We start from the raw sequence: 7,296 nt of genomic DNA on the forward strand, positions 1-7,296 counted from the left end.
ATCATCAAGGGAAAATTCATTGAGAATATCTTCCCGATGATTGTAAACTCGATGACTGTAAATGATGTATATACTATCAAAAAATAATCAAAAAATAGTCTTTTTTGGTTACTTTTCATTATTTTTTTTGATAATGAGACTTTAAAATAGAGAAATCCAGCAAAAAAAAAAGCTGTGTTTTTCAATGGATTTTCTTAATTATTGGATTTTTACTTTACTTTTTTAGAGCATTTTGTTATTTTCTTTGATTTTTTCAATAACAGGTCAAAAATTAAAATAAATAGCAAAGAAGCTCAGATGGAAAAATGGAAGACACGATGGTGATCAGAAAGACAAGGCGGACAAGCACAAAAATTTTCAATGAAATCAGAAGATGGAAGCGGGAAGCTTAAATTAGGCGACCATACCTACTTTTACAAAATTTTTGCAGAATGAGCTACAGGAATCCGATCGAGGAAATTTTTGAGTCTAACATAGATTTCACGGCCTAGTAGGACTAACGAGGGAATTTGAGGAAAATTGGTTCGGGAAGTCCGGGTATAGATATCCAAGGTAAGCTAAAACCACCTCATTTCCACTTGTGGCCTTTGTAGAGAGAGCTTTTCGACCTCTTTCACGCGTCTTTTTCGGAGTCTACAGTTGTCTTTTTTCAGCGCCATTTCACATGTGAAATGAGGGGTAAGTTCTTTACTCATCAATGATCCATTTTGTACGGCCAGTAGCTAATCTAAACCCCTAGAAAAAACCTAGAAACCGAGTAGTACATGAAGACCTACGACCAAAAACTGACCATAGCGGCCTGTCAGCTCGACCAAATCGGATGAGATTTGAACTGTAGGATGCCCTAACATAACAGAACCTTTCTATATCATCAGTTGACCATTCGGTAGGGGTCAAGGATGTCCCCAATAGAAAAGCTAGGTTTTTGGCAAATGCCAGAATTCCAATCTAACTCCACAGACAGCTTGCCTACGAGGTTCATATACAATGTATATGATTGGTTTCGTGAACTCAATCAAACAAAGCCCTCGAAAAGCAGAAAACGGCTCGAAGGCTACAAAGCGTCAAATTCGACATGCGGGGTCAAACTGACTCCAAATGAGACATAATTGGATGAGTTGCTTCATGACTATGTTGCGGACAAGTCCAAAGCTCCCAAAATTGACTGACCAACTCAATAGGCAGTATAGTCACGAAATCAGAGATTTCAAATTCGACAAAGCACAAAGTGATGCCGGAAAGACCAAACTTGACCAAATTCAGTTTAGGACTTGTTTTAGGTGTATAGAATGTGTTTAGGTAAAAAAATTTAAGTTTAGCAAGAAGATTGTGACTGCTGTAAATAATCGTGATTATTTACCTTTGCACTATTTTTTCTTGGAAATTGTATCATTATCTCACCTATCATGTGTACACACCTATTACATACCAAAAATCAAGTATGAGCCAAAATGAGCACCTATAACTTGGAAAATTACCAGAAAATGCAAAGAAGTCTTTGCAAGCCAATTTTTGGGTTGTGGACCACATTTCTTGATTCAAATCACCTCATATATCATACACAGAGTCTATATAATGCCTAGAACCAATTTGTACCAAAAAATATTGATTTTGGTAGAAATGTTAATAATCGTGATTATTTACTTTCTAGCCAAAATGGGAAAATTTTGATATTTTGCCATCATACATCCAAAGTACATGATGTGTTAAACCCACTAGCCAAGTTTGAACCAATTTGGAGCTCAATATCTCAAATTTTCATTATATCTACTGTTTCAGAGACCTAAAGTCAAAATCTGGTACCATTTTCACCCTATGCATCCAAATGAGCCCATATTTCACTCAGAGCATGTATTTGGTATATACTTCAAGCATGTGATGCTAAGTTTGCAAAAAGTTAGAGAAATTACTCAGTTGTAAATAATCGCGATTATTTACTTTGGTTGCAAATTTTTGTTTGAACTTGACATTTTTGTTCCTTGCATGTTTTTATGCATCTATGCTTGTTCAAAAATTGATCTGAAGCAAATTGGACTAAAATTGTCAGCACTTCAGACTAAAGGACACTTCAAAGAAAAATTCGACAAAGTTGCTAATTTTGACACTCTATTCACTGAACAGGAGCCATGCAAGCAACAGAGAGGGCCAAGAAGAAGCTCAACCAAAAAGAAAAGTTGCAGGAGCTACCCACATACCAACTGGATCCAGATTCAGTCAAAGCCGCCAAGGTAGCCTATCTTTCAAAAGAACAGCTCGAAGAGCATCACACCACAGTGTTCACCGACAGATTCAAGAGTGAGGAGGGACATCAGGTAGAGTTGCAACTCCTACCAAAAGAAGCGTATGATGTCACCGCGAAGCCTAAGACCAAAGAAGCCAACTATAGGCTAGGACTCAGAGATTTCTATGAACAGGAGCCATGTGGTGTGGATTTCCAAAAAGCTTACAAGCTTTTATCCACGATCAAAGAAGATGGATCTGCACAGATTTCTGACCCTCAGGGGAATAAAGTTGAAGTGGTGATAACCAAGGAAATAGTGGCAGAAGCACTCAGACTATCCACAGAAGGAATGACAATGAGGGCAAGGGACAGGAATGACAATGAGGGCAAGGGACAGGAAAACAACAGGTACTTTCACCAAAGAAACCACCGCAACCACCTTTGTTGACCTTATTCACAAACAGGTTGAAGAGCTGGCCAGCCAGGTTATACCACCAACACTTTCATTTCCTTGCTAAAAGGTCACCAAGGTATACCACGCCCAATCATGCGGTTGCCACCACCTTCACGCAAGTCCTTAAGTCAACAATCAGGCAACCGATGGACCATGCACAATATGTCTTGACCACTTTGAAAGGCACAAAGAAAGAAGGAAAGATTACTTACCTGGGTGCAACAGAGGTATTGACAAGAATTGCATACCATGCCATCAGCATGGCCGAAAACCTACCACCTGTCCCAGACCAAAACACTTGGATAGTGTCAGCTCAACTATCTCCTCAAGCTACAAGATCGGCCAAGAGATCCTATAAATCTGATGAAGAATTGGCTAAAAGCTCGCCGGAAAGGCATAGCAGTGAAAGCTCGGATAATGAAGAAAAGAGAGCACGAAGGGAGGAAATGAAGAGAAAAGCCGTGGCAGCACACCAAGAAGAGCCTGTGCAAAAGCAAGCCCGGTTTGAAAGAGAGAAACACGCATACAAATGCAACCGACAAGCACAAGAAAAGGACCCGAAAAAATGGGTGCCTAGTGGACTTAAGGGACCAAGGACCAAGCATCACACCAGGAAGCAAGCTGAAGAACCCACTGAAGTACTGGAATGGATGTACCAAGAAGCAGAAGCTTTAAAGCTAAAGGAAGCTGAGGAAGCGGCAAAGAAGGCAAAAGAGGCGGAAGAACATCAAGAGCATGCAGAGGAGACCACTGCACAAGGAGAAGCACAACATACCCAAGGTGATGTGTCTCCCCGCATCTTGTCTCCTGTCTCTGAACACCAAGATCAACCGATGCCGAGCCCACCACCATCACCGATAGTTAAAGACACAACAAATGAGCCAACGAAAGAAGCAGAAGATGAACATGAAAAGGCAAATGAATCTGCACATGTACCAAAACACAAAGAGGCAGCTAAATCTTCACAAGAAGCTGAATCTACACAACAAGCAGCTGGACCTACTCAAGAGCAGCCAATAGAGAAAGAGCTAGAGACAGAAAAGGCAGCAAGTCCTGAAACAAAAGAGGACACCACACAGTTTGAGCAACCAAAGGAGCAAAAGGCAGAGGAACCACCCTCTACCGCAGCACAGCAAGAGAAGGCCGAGGCACCACCCTCTACCTCCACGAAAAAAGGACATCCACAGCTACAAGAACAACAACAACCAGCCATCCTGACACAACCAACATACATCCACGAGGCTGCAAAAATATCAAGACAGCTAGCACGCAATGAAGACTGGCAATCCAATGACGAAGTCATCCTACAGGTTAACGAATATGCTAAGCAAATGCAGGAGATGACAGAAAGGCTTCGCTCGGCAGCACTTGGCCGTAGCACACAGGCCAAAGAGTTAGAGATGGTGATCGACGCACTCCAAGGGGAGTTAGACGTCAGACTTAATATCATCACCAATCTGCAAAGGCAAGTGTAGAAGCTGAGACCAGAAGCTTAACAATATCAGCTCACTAGAGATAAGCAACAAAAAGAAATGGAGGAGCTGCTTACCAAACTGTCAGACGCATGCAAAGCCAAGGATGATCAACTGTCGGAAATTACAAATGAACTTCTCACTACCACCCTATCAGCTCAAAAAATCGAGGTACAGTTAGATGTAGCCAATGCTTCTCTACAGTACTTAGAATAAAGAATCAATGATCAGGCAATATTCTTGCGACAAATACGAGAAAATCCAGTCGTCGCCTCGATCAAAGGTACAAACGAGGTCTACAAAGAACTAGAAAAGAAAATTAAAGACCTCGAGTTTGAGCTGAAGCTAGAGCAATCTCAGCACAGAGACCTGGCCTTGATGCGGGTCCAAAGAGAAGATGAACTGTTGAAGGAGATAGCTTAACTCAAAAGAGTCAACCAGCTACTAGTGAGAGAGGGAAGGCCGGAAATGCAAGAAGAGGCAGGCACTTCGGAGTAGCCTCAGATAGAAATACCCTCAGTATCATTTGCTAAAATGGAGACACATTCCACAATAGAGCTGAGTGGCGAGGAAGATTTTCAGGTACCCATTACAGAAGAAGACACAGTGCCCATGGTCAAACTCTCAAAGGCTGAAGAAGATGCACTAAAAGAAAAAGTTACACAAGAGGTAGATGAGCAGTGGAAGGCAGCAATGGATTGGGAGCTGAGAGTAGTTCATTCTGTCAATGTCACACAACTCATTCCCAATCAAATAAATGCGCAATGGCACCAACAGTCCCTGCCCTACCCTCTGATTAAAGTTGAGTTGCTACAGGTAAAAGAAAGGCTTTACACAGACATGCAAGTCGAGGGCGCAGATAAAGACCATCCGAAGTGGAGGTTGAGCTGGTTGAACAAAAACCCAAGATATTTGATTCTATTCATGAGAGCACGTGTGGCCCTGCAAAAAGATCCGACTTTCTATCCTGTACCAAGAGTAAAGACCTGGATAGCACACGAGGCACTACTAAAGAAGCAGCCAACTTGGCTGAATTACCCCAGATTGCCTGCTCCAAAAAAGGGACCAGCAACTGAAGAATACATGGTGAAAACCCTAAAGGGCGCCATGTCAAAATTCTACCAAATTTATCATATGCTATGCTATATAAGATCTGCCGAATGCTGCTCACATGCATCAAAGTGTTCAATGAGCCAGAGCAAGGAGGTGCCCCTTGGATGTCATTCCTCGAGGGTAACAAAGTTTTGTGCTATGATCTCAGTGGCCAACCTTCTGAAGAAGTCCTCTATGGCTTCTACGCCAGATGCATGTTTCTACCTTCACACAATATGTTGGCGTTCAAGGAAGCATTCTACACGGGATTCTTCACCTGGCGAACGAAAATATTTGCGCCAGTGATCAATAACCTCACATCAAGGTTTGTACGCTACTCAACAGTGGAGCTCAAAGACAGAGTAACTATGCAGTTTTTGCAAGCGCCAGATAAAGAAAGGAAGATGAAATACCAAAAGGCACTAAGTGTGCTTAAAGACCGCCTCGCCAGTCGCCAGCCCGAAGACTACTTCAGCCCATAAAGCTGTGTCAAGGGACAACACATGAGAGGAGGGGGGGAATGTTAGTAGCAAGCTAACACGGATACCATGTTTCGGAGTTCTCATTGTAAAACACTTATTATTTTGATAAATCGAGAATATTGTAACTCCTATTTTCTCCGATAAAGTCTGTAATTAATGAGCCGGGGCTACAAGCCTTCAGATTGTATCAACTTGTCATTACCCATCTTTGGTAGAACTCCTAGATTATTAGTTTTGACCACCAAAAACCTTGGCTAAGGTATAAAATCCAATTTTTGTAAGTTATTAAAAAGTTTTTAGATAATGAAATACACAGCGTGAGCTAACGGCGCTCACTTCTCTCCTTCTCCCGCTTCCTACTCCCTCCCCGGTTGTCACATTGCAGTCGCGTTTGTTGCATTGCAACCGTAGGTAAGAGCTCTACGCATTGACGTAAACACATCACGGTATTTTGTAGCTTTTAGCGTCGCCGACCCGTGGCCTAATTTCATCATAACTAAGAGTTTACACTTTCAAATAAAAAACTAAGCATAAGCGGTGTATTGGGGCATCCTTGCTAAGCATATAGATGCATTCTGGGTCGAAAACGACTAGGTCAAAAATCCACTGCTGTTAGTAATCGCGATTTGGCACTTGACCTAAAGTGGGGTTTGAGACCATAAGCATGTGTGCTTAGGTCTTATAAACATGTCCTAGAAGTTTCATTATGTTTGGATGTCATCTGATGCTGTAACGGATGTGATTTGTTTGCTGATGAGCGATTGGCTTTTGGTGATTTTAGTCACTTGAGTGTAGCTTGAGTTAGATGTGAGTTGTTAGTTGTTTTCCGAGAGATTGACAAACTCTTGTAGCCTCTATGCACTTGTCGAGTCAGCTTCATCCCATGGATTGACAATTTAATTATGGTTCTCGCTAATACTGCAATAAGATAGGATGGTGAGGTTAGACATGCGTCCCACACTGACTGATAGCACATCGTATCCCGTGGGATAGATGAGTGTCCATGTATCCTAGTCTGATCACAAAACCATCCTCTGTGAATTGAAGAAGATGCTCTCTATAGAAATTCATCTTCGTACCTAGCTCATGTGTAGGTTGTATCCATGTCCTCTTCGTATCTAGCTAAATCAAGTCCTGTTTGATGAACCTGGTAATCTCTGCACTAGTGAGGAAGATGGAGGGTGCATCCAAAGAGTACTGAAATGGGGGTAGCCGTTCCATACTAAAGCCATGTAACTGAAACCAAGATTCCATCTCTTCATACCAACATTATCTATCTCCCTGCAATGTCAGTTGTTGCAAAGACTCTAGTGCTAATCGAGCATATCTGTCTCTAGGGAGAGCCCAAGTGCTATGCATAAATGAAACTGATCAAGTGAGTGCCTCCACTACCAATGGAGGAGTAGCGAGCTCCGCCCTAATAATGTCATTTGGTACTGAGGCCTTGGCCCTAATCATTCGATAAATCATAGACACCAAGGGCTTCTCCATACATCTCCATCCATCAGTACTGCCAACTCTACTATGATGATCAACTGAGGGGTCCCATATCTCCACTCTATACAACATGGCCAA

The sequence above is a fragment of the Adiantum capillus-veneris genome, chromosome 27 (genome assembly GCF_014529385.1).
Source record: "Adiantum capillus-veneris isolate H3 chromosome 27, ASM1452938v2, whole genome shotgun sequence".
In the NCBI taxonomy this organism is placed as follows: domain Eukaryota; kingdom Viridiplantae; phylum Streptophyta; class Polypodiopsida; order Polypodiales; family Pteridaceae; genus Adiantum; species Adiantum capillus-veneris.